The sequence below is a fragment of the Psittacula echo genome, assembly GCF_963264785.1.
Source record: "Psittacula echo genome assembly, chromosome: 7".
In the NCBI taxonomy this organism is placed as follows: domain Eukaryota; kingdom Metazoa; phylum Chordata; class Aves; order Psittaciformes; family Psittacidae; genus Psittacula; species Psittacula echo.
Genome location: NC_137740.1, coordinates 19914054 through 19934125, shown reverse-complemented (window position 1 = coordinate 19934125; position 20072 = coordinate 19914054).

Genomic DNA, 20072 nt, shown 5'->3' with positions numbered 1-20072 from the left:
TGCCTGCTCCATCCGCTGGACAAGCACCCATGTCCTGCAGCAGAAACAGAGCCTCCCAGCCCCAGGTCATGGCATGAAGTCTTGACCCCAGGGGCCAATGATGACAAATTCAACAAACCCCTTCCAAATCATTGCCTAGCCTCCAGCACACACGGTCTCCCCTTCCATCACTTGGCAGCATGGCCATGTTTTGCCTAGGAGCAGTTTCCAGTTTCGGTCCCATGGATGCAGGGTTATTTTTAACCCACTCTCTGGTCTGGCAGATACTGGCTTTGGCAGGAAATTTTTGCAGTGTCACAATGCCAGGCTAAGCCTGGAAGCATCCCACTGGGATTGCAGGGGGGACTGAACAGCAGAGAGGCTCTTGCCGGCTGCAGCCGCACGTGCCGTGGCAGGCACGCTCAGGGCAGTGTCCCTCCGGGCAAGCAGGAGGTCTGAGCTGGGCTGCTCCTCTTTGCTGCCTCAGCTAGTGCAGTTCAGGCACCACAAAGCGAAAGCAGCAAGAAGGTTCTTACCTGAAGCTTTCCTCATGCTGTTACAGGCCAGAGACCAAATGGAGATGATACTGCACTGCTGAAGCATGGGGGTCCTTGGGGCACTGCAGAGAGGGAAGCATCTCTTCCTCTCCCCCACTGCTGTTGGTCCTGCTGAAACACCTAACCCTGGTCTTGAGCCAAACCAGCAGTGAAATCAAGGGCTCTCCTGCTGGGTCTGAGGCCCTGGTAGGTGCAATGAGGTGCAATGGGAAGGAGGTTCACACCGGAGCCATGCTCTGCTCACTGTTGCAGACTGCTACCCCTGTAGCTCTGGCCTCAGGCCCAGGACCCCTCAAGTAATCTGAGGAGGCTTTATCTTCCTGTCAAGGAGCTCTCCATAGCCAGGGCCAGGAGCCTGTCATGCTCCTCAATGTGCTCATCTCGGGCTAGCTGCTATTAATTCACAATCAATGCCTCCCTCAGCAGGGTGCATTTCATTTGTCAGCACTGTGAGAGGCACACAATAAACTCACAGCTTATCACAGCACTTGGGGCACAAGAACCCCTCTGCTACAACTGGGAGGGTTACAACTGCTAGGTCTCTACACTCAGCAGGTTTCCAGTATGCATCTCCATGGCATTACGTCCCTCTGGCAAATAGGGTTGCAACAGGTTGAGATGAAGAGGAGGAGGAGAGAATGGGATGAGACTGACAGACAAGCAATAAACAAACAGCCCAGGTGCATGAGTGCTATTTTCCTTAGGAAGCCAGGCTAAAAGTCATGTCTGCCAAACCATGTTCATGTTGCTTTGGGTTCTGAGTCCTGCTTCCAAAGTAATTCGCTCTATAACTGTCTTTACACCGAAGAGTGATTTAAGCAACTCGATCTGTTTAGCTTATAAAAGAGCTGGGTAAAAAAGAAAACTGACCACAGTCTCTAAGCACCTGTCCATGGAGATGATGTATGACATTAAATAGGTCTTTGCAGTAGATTATGAAGACACCACAATGTCCAGCACTGAAAACTCAGCAAATTTCAAGAAGAAAATGCAATAAGCATTTCACTTGTGGGAACAGTTGGCTGTCTAAGAGATTACCAAGACACATGGTAGGCTCAGTGCCTCTCAGAGTCAGGTCACCCACAAATTGTTGGTGACCTCTGCAGATGAGCAGGAAAACCCCCTCATTCAGACTTATGCAGGTGCTCAAAAGAGAAAACTTACAAATCCCTCCAGCCTCCAAACCTGTACATAAGCACAGCAGTGCACAAGAAGGGCTGTCCTGAGCAGAAGTAGTGGATGGGCAGACCTGTTGAGAATGAAAATGGTGCATGGAGCAGAAGGAAAACCTGGAATTAAGATAATAGATATAAGGGAACCAAAACTAGAGAAAGAAGTTGAGCAGAAGTCCTTTAAAAAAGGCACAGGAGAAGGTGTGCTAATTGCTTTTCCTCATCATCTCTGTGGGCACAACATAGGCTTTGACTTCTCCCATCACTGGTGCTGCAAATTCTTCAGCTTCCCTCTGAATTACAGCTTTACTTTACATCTATAAGAACAATAGAGGGGAGAAATTCTACATGGAGGAAAGCAATTAAAAAAGTTCACTTTTTTTTAAAGTTGTTGAAAAGGCAAAACTGACCTAATTTCTTAGCACAACGTGTGCTCAGGAAAGACACAGTTGAGAGTAAAAACATGGAAACATGATGGCTACCTCACCTTTAGGACCGGTAGCATGTAGCTGGCCATGTCTTGCAGCTCCTAGATTCTAGCTTTGTAGAAATCCAGAGATCCAAACACCAAAGGATGCTGACGGAGATGTAAAGCAGTATATGGAGAAGATGTGTTTTCTAGACAGCCCAATCTGTGCCAGGCACTTGGTGCTCGTGCAAGCCATAGCTGTGGGGTCTTGCAGGTCACAAGCTGGCCTGGCAGGGCCCTGGGGATGGTAGAGAGCACCAAAAGCATTTAGACACATGTTCTGCGCCATGCCCTGTGACCCTGCACACCTGGTCAGCTGCCTGGTCGAGTGACTTGGTACAAAGATTTCTCAGTAATTCTGGGAGGTGTTTATTTTACTGTCTTATGTATTTGCATACATCTAATTTACAGTTCCCATCATCTAACTGCTTCAGTAATTGGGCAGCTGGTCTCAGAAATGCTGATTTACCGCTCTGCTGATGACATAATATGTGTTTGTACTTGCAAAAGGCAGCCGTGAAATCCCTCCCTCCTGAACTGGGTTCCACTATTGGTTTTTGCTTTATTGGATTAATATTACCATGACCTGTTGTTTTACTCAGTGCACTTAAAACACCAGCAAGAACGAACCTGTGCAGCTCTTTTGCCACAAACCGTATTTCCCAATGAGGCACGTGCACGTCCCCTGTCTTGGCACTCTTGCAAGGGAATAATAATCCCTGCCTGCTGGGAACAGCAATGAAGCCGCAGCCAGGAATGCGAGCAATAAGTGACACCTCAGAATGTTTCTGGTTGGGTTATGTTTTGTTCTGCTGACACCTGCCTGGTCTGGGAGCAACTTTGCTGCTGCTTCCACACATCTTCCCACGATGGCTGCAGGATCTGGCATGGCGGCCAAGTGAAGGACATCATAGTGACTTGTTCAGGTGACCGCATGCATCCCTGCTGAGCTCCATGCATCACCCATCGCCAGCACTGGCAGCAGTGGAGATGCCTGAGCTGCCCAGCATGCATTATTTCAGCTGACTCAAGGAGGACAATGTGCAGGACAAGGGAACATGGTAAAGGAAGTGTTCTCATTGCAAAGTGAGAGTGCTCAGAGCCAGCTTCCCACACAGCCAGCTGTCCTGTGTGCTTTTTACGTTTGGTTTTTGTCCAACCTGAAATAAGAGCTGTCTCTGAAGGAAGGCATTTGGCACTGCCCAAAGGGACTTGCAAGCAAGGTCAGCCTAGACCACTGCAGCACAGTTTGCTGGTGCTTTGCATGGGCATGAAAGTACCGTCCCAAAAACCTCTGTTCACATGCCCAGGTGCACAGCAAAGGAAAGAGCTACTGTACAGGCTCAGTACAAATAAAAAGAGCAAGAAAGCAATTTTGCTTATAAACATGCTTATTCTTCCAGTCTAGCAAACCTGATTATTTTTTTCCTGTAGCTGGTAATTCTTGCACTTGCTTATTTCCTAAAAGAAAGCTTTCTCTTTGAAACCAGAAATGACAAATGCCGGTGTTGCATTCATACGGTGCTTCAGAGGCTTGCACATCCCTGTGCAGCCTGCCACGGCAGAGAGCTGGTACCTGGGTGTCATGGTATCACTTTGCATCACTGACTGGCTCAGAATATCAAGTGGCAGAGAGCAAGAAGCTTTTAAAATTTCTGTGCAGTCCTTTTGTATTGGACTTACAGCGAGACCCTTATTTCCAGCACTGCACGACACGATTGAGTCATGCATTTCCCTTAATGTGCAATTCCAGGTAGCCAAACGCAGGCACCAGAGGGATAATTTCAAGAGAGCAAATTATGAGGAGAACATCACAAAAACTGGAAATAAAACTACTTGCAAAAAGCAAGACGAGGCTGCTTGGAGGGGACTGGCCAATGAATCTCAACCTGCGTGATGGATGATGTTAAATTTTTACTAGTTCTTTAGTTGCTTCTATTTCCATGGAGCAGCAGGAACAAGCTCAGACCATGCCCTCTACCTGTGCCCACCTCGCTCTTCCTTGAGCCCTCCATTTCCCATGCTGCGAGTCCCATAGGAGGCAGCAGCAGCAGCTGGGAGCTCAGGGTGGGGCTGGGAGCAACCCAGTGCTGGTAAGTCCCAATCACAAACTCCATGCAGCAATCGGGCTCAAACACATTAAAATGCCAATCTTCCAGCTTCACCCATACTAATTTTTCCTGTCTCTTAGTAACTGGCTGGTACAGGTTATGTTAATAAGGATTTAAATTCTCCAAAGAACCAAAAATTAAAGGAAATTATGAATCAATTTACATTTCATCTGATTCATAAACCTACACACTCTACAAAATGAGTTGATTTGAAATAATTAAGGTTAAGAATGTCCTCATCACCTTTCCAATAATCATACTGGATGTACTGCATTTTCCCTGTCTTTGCTCTTGTCTATTTAGCTTTTCAAATTATACATCCTCCTTTGTTGTTTTTTTTTCTCCAAGCTATTGCAAATTTACCAGGCAATTAGAAAGTGATATGTAATAATAATAACAGCAATAACAATAATGACAGTAATAGGCCATGTCTGTGGGAGGATGCTGAAAGAAAGGAGATGAGTGGGGAATTCCTGCTTGGATGTAGCCCTTTGCAGAACAGCCCCAGCACAAGCTATTTGTCAAGCAGTGGAAGTCAGATTATTTGTAAGCCCTTTAACATGCGAAAGGGGGCACAACAGCAGGACTCCTCCTCTGCAAGAAGGCCCTCCCTGCAGCTTCAAAACCCTCCCCAGTGCAGCAACTGACTTTAGCAAACATCTTCCTTTGCCTAGCAGACACCCATGCTCCTCTCTAAGAGTTTCTTCTGCAGTGCTGTGAGGACAATCACTCCAACCCTTCTGAGGATTTCTCATTAAGGTAATATTATCAGGATGGTACATTTAAATCAGCTGAACCACAGTTGACTCACATGTGAATAGCCCCTAATGAAAAGCAGAACCCATTCTTCACATGGAAATTTTACAGGGAAATAGAGAATGGATTTTTCCAGCGCCTCAGACCTGGCGTGACATGCTCCCCAGGCCATTTGGATGGTAAGAGGACCCACTTAGGTCTGAGATCCCACAGTACAAATGTGTGACAATTTCTTTACCTATTGAATGTAAGGGAGGGAGAATGGCTGTTTTCATAGATGCATTTCACAGCAATGGGGTGCGTTGCTCCAGTATGCAGTTGCTTCTATTGTTGTTTTTTATTGGTGATTATAGATTTGTGGTTACAGTGATTCTCTTGATGGGAAATAAACATCAGCTAAATGCAACTACATGACAGCAGCGGTATTTTGCCCCATCAGACAACTGCTGTATGTCCAGATTGCTCCAGTGATAAAGCGAAGGAAAATCTCATGCATCCCCAGTATTGCTTCCAATGGTCTCCTGGGAACAACAATGTGTCCTTCCCTACCCAACCTCAGACAAGCATCACATCAGGAATTTGTGACCAGGACTTGCCACAGTCCTCTGCTCGGAGTCAGGACACAGCAGGCAGAAAAGTACCCAAGAAACAGGGCCTGTTGCCACGAGAAAGCAGTGCCTGATGCCAGCTGAAGGGCTCTGCAACATCTCCAACAGAGCAGAAGGGCTGTGCAGGCACTGACGAGTGATGTTAAATAATAGTGAATCATGTCTTTCCTTGGCTTGGCTTGCTGAACTCGTCAGTGCTTTGCAAAGGAGAGGGTGTTTGATTTGATCGAGGTGATGCAGAAGCTCAGTCATCTCCTTCATGCATTGATCCAGCTACATGCACTGCAAGCCCAGAGCATTTGTTCAGTGGTGGGTGACCCTGTGGTCGGTGACCAGCTCTCTGTCATCTCAGGTAGGAGATGGATTTGTGCCTCAGAAACAGGCCCACAGGCATGCCAGTCTGCAGACACACCACAGAGCAAGGCACCATCCTCCTGGGTTACTTTAGAAAGAGCGAGGCCAGGACATGGCAGAGAGTTATTACCCCTCTCTGCTTGGTGTTGGCAAGGCTGCACCTGACGCAGAGCCCTGTTTGGGTCTCTGCCCTCAGTTCAGGAGAGACACAGAGAAACAAAAGGCTACTAAGATAGTCAGGGGCAGATGTAGCACTGATAATAGTCCTACCCCTAGCCAGGGACTGGACTAGAGACCAAACTGCAACCTTTGGTGATTCTGTGGTTCAACATGCAGAGCCTTTTCTGAAAGGGAATTGCTGTGACATCTTCGGGGAAACAAGCATGTCGCTTCTTGGCATGCTGCAAAACCAAGCTGAAGATACTGAACCCCTGTGAACCGTAGTCTGATTTTCAGCTCTGCCAAACAGACTCAGCCACATTTGAACGGCAAGAGAAATGTCCTGGGGTGATGTCAGGTCCTGGGAAACGCAGAGCAATTACAGCAACACACAACTAGGCAAGCCCGCGGCTTAGGAGTGTAGCTGTGCTTCTCTTTTCAAGTCTTCCAGTTTGTATCGCGCGTGTCTCAGGAGCTATTCCCCCTCTCCCTCCCCGCTTTGTGGACCAGCAGCGTGGATCCCACTTGTCACAGTTGTAAATCACTCTTGACAAATTTAACAATGACTCAAGGGCAGCAAAGAAACAGCAAACAGCAAAGAATGAATGTTGTTTCTGCCAAAAATCAGTGCATGGCCCCGTGCCTCCTCCCACAGACACCTGAGCTTTCTGCCGTGGGGCTGGGAACACATGCCGACCACAGCTGGAAAGGTCACTCACCCTCATTGGAGATAAAATGCCAAATCGCTGCTGACATTTAACTGAAACTCCCCTTGCCACGTGTGCTACAACAGGCATGGGAGCCTGCTCCAGCAGGGTTGTGCCAGTGAAGGCCAGAGGAGCCCCAGCACCTTAGCAGGTGGGCTCACCTCTGCAGCTGATGCTGGAGGATGGAAGTGCTGCCATCCCCAGGAGCTAATGACCACAGGCAGCACAGCTCCCGGTTGAACCTCCCCTGCAAGCTGCAACTCCTGCACAGTCTTGGGTTGTGCTCTTGATGCCTCCAGCTGGCTGGGGCTTTTAACCAGGCACGATCGCATACATCCTGCGGAAGAACCTATCTCCCATTTCACGTGGCCAGCAAAGCAAGAGGCTGGATTTTCCTCCAGAAAAGAGGCTGGAAGTGGTGTCTTAGCTCACTGTGCAGGCAGCTGATTCTCCTATGGGTCTGCAGGCCACTTCTGTCCTAAATAAAGCCATGGAACATGGTCAAGAGCCCAGCCCTGAAGTCTGACAGCCAGGGTAGCCCATGCCTTTTGTTCCCTGCTCAGGTTCTCACCAGCGCATGCAGAGAGCACAGTGAGCACCCAAGGGTGGGTCCTGGAATCCAGAACTGGGTGGGTCTGTGACATCCCCCTCTAGCAGCACCAATGCCTGGCTCTAATTGCCTGTACCCTGCAGCCACCCTGGCCCTAGTGCAGGGGTTTTTGGAAAGTGCATGAGGTTGTGGAGGGCTCCTGTCACCAATATGTCCCTCCTTGATTTGTGTCTCAGCCCTTCTGCTCTGCAGACTCCTGGGGCTTGGGTGCTCTGTGCTCCCAACAGGACCATGTCAGCCAAAGAGGCAGGCAGGGGTGGGAGAAGCCTGTTGGGCTGTTTGCACTGATGGCAGGAGGTATAATGGGAGTGAATATCAAACTGTCATCTCCATCATCTTGTGGCCAAGGTAACGGTGGGAAGTGGGTTCGCCTTGTTGAAACCCTCTTCAGATGAAAAATAGCTAGCATCAAGCTGCTCTTGTTCACAGATTCCTCCTGTTCAGTTTCTAATATAATGATCCAATTTGCCCAACACAGCTGCAGTTTTTGGGCTTCTTCCAGCTTCCGTGTCTGATACAGAAATTCTGCCTTCTGTGCAGAAACGAGCTGTCCATCCGTATGCAGGATCCAGCCCATTCCCCCTGCAATGCTCCCCGAACATGCTGTCATCCATGCCCAGAGAGCAGGACAAGAGCTGGCATGCATGGGAACCTTCCCTGCACTTTTAAGGATTTATTGCCCATGGCAAAGAGTTCAGAGAGTGCAGACCTGAGAAGGGGTGCCCAAGCCAACAGCTTCCTCTACCCACAGCTCTTTCCTAAAGGCACTGGGATCATTTCCTTAACTGAAGTCTCCTTTAACACAAGTAGTTTGCTTCCTGAATAATTTTGCTGCAAGATTAAGATGTATGGCAAAGAAGCAAAGCTGCCCAAATGGCATGGCTGTTGGTCATCAGAGAAGAATGAGCATCTGGAAGTCTTCTGGGAGGACCTGCTTGCCTGGCTGCAGGGGCAGATGGGAGATCCCGATTTCCTGCATGGGGCATGTGAATGTTCCCTCACGTGCTCCATTTCTCTGAATTACCCTAATCCATCAGGAAAGGAGGATAATGTGGATGGGGCTGTCCCCATCATGTCTGCATTCTCTGTGCTTAGAGGTTAGACCTTATTGTTCTTGATTCTTGCTTATTCTTACCCTGAACACTGCAGTTTCCCAAGTGCTGCAGGTCAGCAGAGCCCCCTCCCCATGCCATACAGCCTGCAGGCAGAATTACCTTTCTGTCCCCTGTTTAGAGCCATAAACTGCTCCCATGGGGAAGCCAGTGTGCTTGCAAATCCAACTCTGTTCCCTCCACTTAAACAAAACCCATCCTGAATATAATCTTGGCCTGGGCAATGGCTTGCCAAGCTTCCCACACACTACAGGAGCTCAGCACTCACGGATGGGCACACAGCACCCCATACACTCATTGCATTAGCTGTAGGGGCTGCTCTGATAGACAGACCCTTCAAACTTCTGCTGTCTTGCTGAGCAGCCCTGGAAGAGGGATCTGACAGCAGCATTCCTCTCAGAAGGACAGCAACTTCTGCATCTGGTCCTCCAGCTGTGCTAGGAGCTCTGACCTCTTAAAGAGGACGTGCAGGTGCTGAAACAAGCCCTGTACCTCTGCTTGCAGGGGACAGGCGGGCACAGGGCACTGGCACTGCTTGGGGGGATGGATGATGCCATTGAAAGCTCATTTCTGCTTCACCAACAACAAAAGAAGAACCACGTAATGGAGCAGGCAGAGGCAGGCGCAGCTCTGGCCGGGCAGTTTGCTCATGCAGCCCTGATTCTGCTTCTTGAAGATGTCGTCCTACTTATTTAATCTTTCAGAAAGATGCCTGACGGGTTTTGTTAAGTGTCTGAGTGCAGTTTACGCTCTTGGGTTGCAGGAAATAAAATGCTTTTCAGTTGTCTCTGAGGGTAGTAAAAAAAGAATTCGTGAGCCTTGTTAGACTTCATTTCCATTTCTCTCCGTGTCCAAAGCATACTAAATAACTCCACCTGGGTGGATTTGGAGTATCTGTCATTTGCTTATCTGCAGAACAAGCAACAACCTAAATTATGACAAGTTCAAAATTGAAAAAAAAAAAAAACCATTCTCATTTACTTTTTCCACTTTTTTCCCCACGGCTTTTGTCTTGCACTTTTGAACAGCAGAACTATTGCTTCTCCCTCAGTTTCAATGCCCTGATTCCAGACCTGGAGTCTTTAAAGACAAAGCCAGAGAGGAAATCGTTGCCACAAATTCTTATGCTAGGGTCACGTTTCTGCTATGCTGTCTGCAGGAGTAAGTGCATCCTATTTCTTTGTTCTGGGCTCAGAAGCATTTTTCGCCTATGTGTTTTGGACCTTTTTCTCCAAACAGAGCAGCCTGTGGATGGCCAAGCACAAACCAAGTGTATGATGAGGCTCCCCCATCATCACACCTGCCTTTAAACTAGCCACTTAAAGTCCTCCACTGAGTCATTGCACCCTAGAGGACTGCAAGCATATGGACTCTAGAAATTTGGCACAAGAGGAATAATTAACTTTCCGTGAGGAAAGGCAGCTTTCCCGCTTTCCCTTAGACTGCTGCCTGATGCTACACCACTGTCACTTCTCACCACACACCTGAATACTAAACAGGTTGGAAGATGTAAGGGTTAGTGGAGAGGTGGATGTCATTCAGGTCAGGGAACAAGGCTCCTGGGAACCTGGACAGAGAGAGGGGCTCTTTCTCATTTTCCTAAAAGCAGCACTTGCATCACAAAAAGTCACTTGCTTTGCTACAAGTGGCAGAACTGATGCTCTTTGACATTTCTGTTTCCCTGGGACACTTCTCTTTTTAATTCTGTATATTAAAATATACTTTAAATTACTGTTATGTCACAAGGAAATGGCATAGCTATTTCAGTAATTATCTGGTTTATAGATTCATAAGCATAAGGGCCAAAACGGACTATTACGTTCGGCGGAGCCTCAGCCAGAGAAGCTCGCCTGATGATTCCTCCCTCAAGCCCAGCATTTCTGGCCAAGCAACGACCCATCTTCCCACAGACAGAAATCCAGACATAACCAGAAAGCTTCAAGTGCTGGAGAATTTACACCACCTGCAGCTGCCCTATACCTGCACGGAGTGCTTGGCAATTCTGCTCCCCAGGCATCTTGAATGCAGCAGAGGGCAGTCCACGCTCTGCTGCAGCCAGCTCCCAGCTCGCTGTCGTTGAGACAGAGCTCTGTTTATACCAGAAAAAACACCTCTCTGCTTTATCGATTTCCTTCCAAAAGTCTGGAGCAATTGCAGAGGAAGGATGAGCTCAGGCGGGGCTGGCAGCACCAATCCAAACGGCTGCTGCCACCTATAGCAGGAGCGCGCACCCGTCAGGGCTCTGGCAGCCCCGAAGAGCCCAGCCTGGAGCTCGGGTACTCGCCTCCTCGCCTCGTCCATCACCTCCCTCCTCCCTACGGGCACCAGCGTCTGTAACATCCAGGGCAACACAATTGCACATCACAGACTCTGCCAGAGTCCCCGAGCCTTTCATTTATTACCGTTTCCTTTCCTTTGTGGAGAAATGCCTAGAGGTGGGACTTGGGGTCGTTTGCAGAAGCAGCAGGGACTCCAGCCTCAGGGGTGTGAGGACCAGTTAATTGCTCCGATGGGAGCCGTCGATCCATTACCTCTAATCCTCTCTTTTGGGCCTGCGAAGAGTTTTACAAGTGCAGTGGGAAAACAGACTGATTCATTCCCTGCAGCCCAGGGCTGCACAGGAGCAATCAGCCCCAGTGCCCGGTCCCTTGCACCCACTGCAAAGTGGCTGCAGGTTGTTGTGGCACCTTGATCTGCTTCACCTACACACCACAGTGGAGGACTAGGAATTAAGTGGACTCTAATTTTATCGTCAGGGTTCATTAGGTTAATTAAATACTGTGGACGCACTCTGTTAATCAGCTTTGCAATGGGAGAGTGGTTTCAGCAGGAGTCAAGGAGCTGCTCAGAAGCCGCTTGTCTAATGGTGCTAAATTCAATTTCATGCAACAGCACAGCACCAGGGAGATGATTAATGAGTTTCGTGTCTCCCCATCTGCAGGGGCTGTCCCCAGCTTCCCTTGGAGCCAGAGGGAGTGGGCACTTGGCCAGTGCAGCTCACTGCCGGCTTGCAGTGCGGCATAGACCAGCAGAGCTCCTTATTGTTTGAAAAAATCCTGGGATCTGGCAAGGGAGAGAAGAAGTTTTTCAGGGTTGGTGTCAGCATCCTGATGCCATGCAGGATCAGCCCTGCTTGAGTGAGCACACTTGGGCACTCCAGCAGCACCAGGATTCTGTGCCCAACTAGGCTTCAGCCAGTGGGGAGATGCTGATTTGGAGCCGTCACAGCAGAGAGCACTCCAGTGCTGCACTGAGGCAAGGCAATGATTTCAGGGACCAGTAACAAATTGGCTGTACAAATATATTGCTGGATTCAATGATCTAATGCCATTTAGAAAGGATTTGCATTTTCATATGTCTGAGGGGAAGATTAGAGGCACCACCTTCAAGAAAGCTCTCGTGGGCTATTTTCTCCTCTCTCCTCAGTACATAAGAAGTGACTTTGAAATATGAAATGCATTGACTGCAAATTAGTTGAAATAAAAGTACGTGTTTTGTGACCCAAAGGATTTCTTGGTGGGGAAAATTATCACCTGAACAAGTAGGAGGACGTGACTGGTGGTAGCAGCAAACAGCAGTTTGAGATCTGAGCTCCACGCAGCAGTAACACAGACATCCCTGCACCAGGGGCTTACCCCTGGCTACTGAGCACAAGTAGGAGGGGAGTCATCTGAAATAACTTTATTTTCCCAAATTGCATGAGAGGGAGAAGAGGTGTGCACCAGAGAGTGCTCCATTTATACACATTGACTGAAGGGCTATAAAGGAGTTGGTGGAGGGCTGGACTGGGACACTGCTGGGGATAGCATCCCTCATATCTTCCAAGCAGCAAGTAAAGAGCAAGTTTACTGGGATTCAATGATTTTAGAGTAGGAGATAGGAAGAAAATTCATTCTCATCCTCTGACTTTTACAAGAACTCTGTGCTCATTAGATAATTCTGATTTTGCTTTTTGATGAGATTATGACTTTGGCCGGGGAAGGTAATGGCACAGGCATGAAATACTTGAGCTTTGCTGGCATTTGAGTCCAGATAGCACAACAATCTGAATTTAAAAGTTATCAGGAAAAGACACATTAGGTGAATTAAAGCACAGCTGACAAGCCCATTTTAAGAATTCAGTGTGAGCCAGCAACCCTCAGCTGAGGTCATTTGCTAGGGGCTGTGGGGGTAATTTCTGCCAGTAATTTCTGCCATTCTGTTGACCACCAGCATTTGCCCCTTGACCAGGATGAGCTGAATAGCCAAGACAGTGAATATAGGGCTGAGCTTTGCAGCCTGTGCCAGATGGGGGGCACAAGGACAGAGGCTTTTCAGATGGATCTGCTTCTGTTGTCTGGGCTAACATAGCTCTCGGCTTCTCCTCGTAGAGCCTGTGCTCCTGTCCTGGCCACAGCGGTGGCTTCACAAGACTCGCTCCAGGATGTCACCGTCCTTGTGCTGGGGAGCCCTGGCCAGTCCCAGCTCTGCAGATGCAAACAGGCATTTTTCTCGCATCATCACAAACTCAGTCAATATGCTATTTTAAAAGCATAAATACATCCATGTGCGCTTTTCTTACAGACAGCAATTTCAGCATCTGTTCGGGCTGCTGAAGCACCTTGTAACACTGGAATCTTGCGCTCCAGTATTTGTCAAAGGACAGGATTATTTTCTGTTGATTTCAGGCTAATCACACAAAGAAAAGCAACATCTGCGGAGTGAATGGGCTCCCAAGGAGAATTAACCACTCTCACACAGAAAAGAATGGGAAAGAGTTGAACCAGCAAGATTCTCTTTAGGAAGAACATTTATTTTTAGTGCCTCATGTACCCCCATCCCTCCCTCTTTTCTGCCAGCCCCCTTCAGAGGCAGGCAAATACTTGCTGGCATTGGCCTTTCCCCATCCCCACATTTTGGCCCCCTTCACTGACTGAGCCACTCAGAAACAAATGCAGTTTCTAGTGTGCCATCCATCTATAGTGCACGTGAACTTATTTGCCAGTGAAAGTGAAATGAGTGCAACAGAGATTATTTGAATCCATGCTAAGGTTATCCATAAAACACAAGTCAGCTGCACAAAGGCGGAATGGGGAGCCCTGGTAATAAGATGGAAGCAATATAGGAAACCATCCTAATAAGAGTGAGGTAATTAGAATTGGGCTGTTAGTTTCCTGTCGGATGAAGAGGCAAGCCATAAATCAGGAAGGCATCTGCCGTTCAGGATCCAAGGGCTCTCAAAGCAGTAGGAAAAAGCCATCCATCACTGTTAGCAGGAGGAGGATTTGAGTTTAAATTACAGATTCTCAAACTATGCATTTACAATTGTTTGGAAACAAAGTCCTCTTTAATTTCTCACTTGGCACTGGGAGGGGGCTGAGCCAGCTACAGCAGGGTTCAGCTGAAGCCTAATCAGGCTCTGAAAAGGAGCAGAAAGTGAAAATTAAGTGGGAACCCCATGGCTCCAGTGTGTAGCTGCTGCCTTTCTGCTGAGCACCCACAGCCATCCTTTTCCCACCTTGCTGCCTTTTCTTTGTGGGCATTTTTCCATCTACAATATGCTTCCAAAATTACCTGTTCCTTAAAACAGAGATAAGGTAAGAGAAGGACAATCTCAAGAGCTTTCCTCCTGCTGGGCACTCCCACTGGCATGATGCCCTTCGCACTGACCTCCCTGTGTTTCCAGCAACACCAAAGCCTTCTGCAGGGAAGCAGATCCTGGGTGCCCAGGGATGCAGGCACATTCCCCCACATGTGGCCCTCTGAAACCTCAGGCACTCACTCATAACCCAGGGCAAATTCCGTGCCCTGTATGTTTGGACAGATGACCCTTCTCTGGGTGCCACCTTTAGCTGAGGCTATGGAAATAGTTCCCTCTGGATCTCAACTCCCAGCTCCTCCCGTGAGGCTTGGTCACTGCCCTGTCTCCATCACACCACCTGCAGTCACATCCCCATGTCCCCTTCTTGCTCACTTGCTGTCATCCCTCTGGCATGCCAGTTGCATTTCCACATCTCTCCCCACACCACCTTCCACCCATCTGTCCCTATGTCCCATCAGCAGTGAGCAGCTGAGCACCCAGGCACCCACCTGAGCTGCTTGCCCCTCCTTTTACCAGTGTCCAGCCACAGTGAACTTACATAAATTCTATAATGATAGAAGCTGGAACCATCAACTGGGCTGCTCTAATTCTTCCCCAGCATTTGCAGTTGCTGGGATTTGGGGGCTGAGAGTACATTTTTTTTATATGGGTACATCTCCAGGCAAGAAAGTTGAGCAGCAAACAGAAATGTTTATTGCCCAGATATGAGAGGTCCCTTAGGAGAATATATCAGAGTTACAGCATTATCATGTAAAATATGTAGGAGAGTGAAATATTGCCTTCACAGACCATTGCCTTTCAATAGGCTGTGGGAAGATGACTGTGGGAGCAGGGCAGAGCTAGGGGAGGTTTCCCAGGTGAGGGCCGGGACTAACACGTCTCTGAGGGTTTGCATGAACACTGACGGTAACATTTGCTATGGACTTTGGCCAGGTGGGGCTGGGCACAAGGAGTGTTTCTGGGACTGCTGCACCCATCAGCAGGCACTGGTCCATGGGCACAGCTGCTGCACAGGCACAACTGTGGTTTGAGCACCCATGGGCTTTCATGTCCCCTTGCACTGGGGAAGCTGTGCTTTCCTGTTTCTCAAGGATGAGGACCAGCCTCTTACACTTAGCAGGAGAGATGCTCCACCCACCTGATGGCAGGTGTCCCAGCCCTTGCCTTGCCATCCTCATAAGTCACTGCATGTCAATCCCCTGACAGATGCAAGCTTGTGTCAGAATTAATCATTCTGGCAGTTTACAAGGCAATTAAAGGAAGCGGCCATGTGTCTGATTATACAACAAATAAGCCTTGGCAAATTATAAACATATCAAAGGTAGTCCCAATTAGCTGCAGTGATTCACAGGGGAGAGCACCCAGGCTAACGGCTCTTCGTCGGTTTGGTGTTTTGCACTTGGGAACCATGTCTGAAGATCGTAAGTTGCATTCCCAAATGAAGAATGCCAAGTATTGTATTTATGAGGGATTGCAAGAAGCTTGACAGCTAGATGCAGCAATTAACATATCATTTGAATATGGCTACTTGCATGTCACACAAATGAAGAAGATGCTCTTCTTCCTTGCTCCCTGGTATTGAAGCTGAGAACAGTCATACTCCAGATTCCTTCTTGTCTGTGGTGCAACATTAAAGCTATAGCCGAAGTCATGCTCTCTCGATTGGGATCACAGGGACAAGACTAGCCTGGAGTCCAGATGCCCTGGGCTCTTCCTGCAGAGATGGAAAGTCTTGCTGTATAAATTCCCTTATATCCAGACAAAATCAACCTCAAAAGCATTCCTTTTGCAGTGATCATACCTTGGGAACAGCATCAAGACAAACCGTGAATGAATTTCAGACGGATGGCTTACAGGGTCAGTACCTTGCAGTGTCACACACTTGGAGCAGGTGCTTGCTGACACAGCCCTTCTGACATCCCACTGTGGGATTGCTAGAGCAGCTCCCTCTTGCTTCAGGTCCTCACCTACCTTCTCTTGGGCATCTACCCACAGCAATTCCCATCCCCATTGCTGTGGGCATACCAGGCCTCATGCAGATAGAGGAACCTGACAGCCACCTGGGAACAAACCCCCATGTTGGATTCTTCCACTTTTGCATGATTTTTTTGCCTCTGTACCATGGCAGGCCATGTGGGGCAACTTGTTTCAATCATTGGGAACACCTGGAGAAGTGGTGATTTAAGGGGATGTGACGCACCTTGCAGTGAGATGGTTTGGTTTGAATAGGAAGGGTGGTAGGAATTGCACTCTATGTGTAGACCTTAATGGCTTGTTGCAGATGTTGTCCAGCTGTGCTTAGATATAGCCTGAAGGTTCTTGGAGCTGAAGAAGGAGCTGAATGCTATGCTTGCTGTGGGGATGGGAAACACTGCACATTGAGGAGGTAAGTACTGATTTTTATAGTGAGCAGCTAATCTATTGATAAGTTTACTGATAACTGGTATAATTGATTGTGCTGAGGATGGTTAAGAGTTGTGTATATGCAGTGTGTATTTCTTATAGTACCTTTTAGGTTTGTTTATCATTAATAGGCCAGTGAGATTAGAAAAATATGAATATTGCATGGGTTGTCTCCTGGGTGGCTGTGAAACATTCAGTGGATGTGGGCATTGCTTCAGCCTACTGCGGGAGTACTCCTAGTCCTGGGTTGCTCTCACATGTGGAGCACTGTGGGAGGCTCCCAGGGATGAGATCCCACTGCCACCAGCTCCCTGAAGTAGTACTGGGACTCTGGGTGCCCCAAACCTTCCAGGCTCTCATGGCTTGCTTGCAGAAGCTGGCAGGGAGGAATGTTAATTTTAGCTAGCACCTGCTCTGCTTTGGGGAGTGTATTTATTCCAGAAGCACCATGTGTTTGTCTTTCTGAAACAAAAATGTTTCAAGACTTGAGGTTTGTGGAGAGCTTCCAAAAACCTGGGATAGCTGCAATTTGAAAGGAAATTGTCATGCAAAGAATCAAGATGTCTATGAAGACAAAATCTGAGTTTTCAGGTTATTCCAGTAACAGTTTGTCTGCACTACAGTGGATACCAAAGATGTGCCTGTGTTTTTAAAAACAGCTCTGAGATGGTTCCCAGTCACACCTCTAAAGTAAATAAATGCATGCATAAAGGTGTCCCAGAAGAGCATGAGCTGTGCCAGCTCATCAGCATAAAATGTCAGCAAATGCCAGCAAATTCCTGACCTTAATTCCAGCAGTTGCCTTCCTCGCCTTTCTGAAGACTTTTGCTCCCTCCCTAGCCCTTGCAACTTAGATGTTAATCACCAGGTTTTATTCGGCAGAAAAGGCATGTGCTTGCTCTGCTGACGCACACACCTTGCTTGGTGCTTCTTCCACCGGGGACTGTGCAGGTGGCTTGGAGGGAGCCTCCTTGTGGGCTCAGAGGGAACAGGCTCTGAGGTGCTGGTGTTATATTGGTAGATGCTCTAGGACACTCATCAACTGCAGGATTGTGGCGCTACAAGAATTCGCAGCTACAGATTTTGTGGAAGGACGTTAAAGCAATCTGGAGCACCCAGCTAAGAGCTGGATCCTACCTTTCCTATCTGAATGCCTGCCTGAGGGCCAATTTGCTTTACAATTTATTGCTCAGAGCTGCAGAATCTGCCATCTGCTCATATCCTTTCATATCTGTGCTCTTCCATGTTTCTCATTTCCACCCATATCCAGCACAATAAAAAGATTTGCATACCTGGCCCAAAGCCCTCTTATTATTGCTCTCCAGAGAAGGTGCCCTGAGCACAAACAGCGTGCGGTGTGTTTTCCTCAAAACCACTGTGCTGCGCTATTGCTGCACAAGGGATACGTGTAGTGATGGCTGCGGAGTGACCAGCTGTGGGTACATTGAACTGCTCGCTTTGAGAGTACTCAGAGCAGCATGAGAAGGGGTATAGTGGCCTCCTGGGGCTGCGGTGGGTGCTCGCCACTGCCTCGTTTGCGGGTGAATGTCGTTTCCAACAGCGGTGCAGCACACGAGTTGCAGGGAGAGTTGTAGCCTTGTGCTGCTGGCACAGTGTTGGAGGTACGAAGTGTTCTGCAAACACTGTGTTTCCCCATGTCTCCCAGTCTAGATTGCAGGTGGCTTCTGTTACAGGCTGTGGATGTTACAGTAACAGACACATCTTCCTGCTGGGAATATCACCATATTCCCATAATGTTTTTTCTCTAAGGGGTGAGACTAGCCAATGCATGCTGGCACTGGCAAGTCAGACTGCCTTTATAAAAGGTTTGCACAATATCAGCTCTTTTCTAGTCCTGAAACCTACTGATGCTTTGAAAACCACTATAGGCAAACTTAAAACTCCTGACCAACTCTTCAAGGTCCTTTGCTTTTGGGTATATTGGTGAGTGCAGACCAGTGCACAGATGTGCTACCAGCTGGGGTGACAGTCATTCTCTCCACTGTGCTCCACATATGGTGATATGTTTTTTTTGTCTTTCACGTAAGTGCTGCAAGAACATCATTTCATCTTAACGAGATGAAGAAAGGAGGCCTGTGAGTGGCAGAGATGTGGCGTGGGACTGGTTTCCCTGGGTGCTGGGGCAGAACACACCCCCCCCCCCCGCTCCCCGACAGCGCTGGGCTGCAGGCAGGGAAGCTGGGGCACGCAAGGCTGGAGATAGCCGCTCCGATGCGGGCTCTCCTTGCTGCATTTCACGGCCTTCCCAGGAGATGGCAGGCCAGTTTTATGAATGCACAACCCGCGGCCGGCAGCGAGCAGCAGTAACAGACGGCGGGAGCGGCCGGGGCAGGACCGGAGCACCCGGGACAGGCGGGAAGTGATTCCTCTTTCCCTGGCCCTCCCGCGGCTGAACAGCCCCGGAGGCTGACCGGGACCCTCCGCTAATGGAGGTGTCCTTCAAATGCCCTTGCTGCTCCCTCAGAGTGACCCGGGCCAAGTCCCCGGCCGTGTGTGTCCTAGGCTCTGGTGAGATCCCCTCCTGCCTGGGTGGCGCATGGGACCTTTGTCCCAGGCTGCAGCGCCAACTCGGGCGAGCCACCGTGTCCTCAAAAACAGCCAAACCGGTTATACAACTTCAGCGTGTAATTCCAGGGTTTCTAATTATTGATTTGGAAAGGGAGGAAACAGGTTCTTGCACTTGCAGGGCAAACAAGAGTGTGAGTTCAATCCTCTTCCTATTCTTTGGGGATCTCCTGTGTCTTTTTGCACGGTGATGGTGGACTAGTCTCAATGTCCTGGGATCAAAAGCCAAGAAAGGCTCTTCCAAGAAAAGGTGATGGTTTGGCAGGCATAGTGCAAAGGCAGGGGAATCCCAGAAAAAAAGACACCATGAGAAGCCACCTGCAGAGCCCGTGTGACTTTGGATCACTGCCTGATGCAGCAAGTACCACCTAATCATGCTCGGGGTAACAGGCAGGTGGGGTTTGGGACAAACTGGTTGCAGGAAGAGCTGCTGCTTTCCCTCCCAGGGCTGCTGTTCCACATGGTGCAGCAGCACTGAGTTGATGGTGCTAGAGGCCAACTAACAGAGTCCAGAAGTAACTGCAGTGAGGCTTGTCCTTTGGCTCACCCCCAGTATTTAAGGGCAGTCTACAGGCTGACTCTGGGCACTGCAGCAGTCTGTGAGAATAGCCACTGTCACTGCAGAAGAGGCAGAGGAGCAGGGTGTGGGACTGCCCAAAGCATCCACGACACAAGGGTCTGTGAGCTGCCACAGTGCTGACAGGTAAACCCACTGGGACCCCCTGGGAGGAGCTCGTTTGTTTGCCAGTCTCTGAAGCCTTTTTCTATCGAACACACCTGGGGAAAACCTCCCTGAAGGCACCGTTCACTGAAGAGATGCTTGCAAGCTTTCTGCGCAGAAATTCAGCTCTTCACTAAATCTATGGGTCTTTGCTAGCTGTGGAAAGACAGCAGTTGGCAGACTGCAT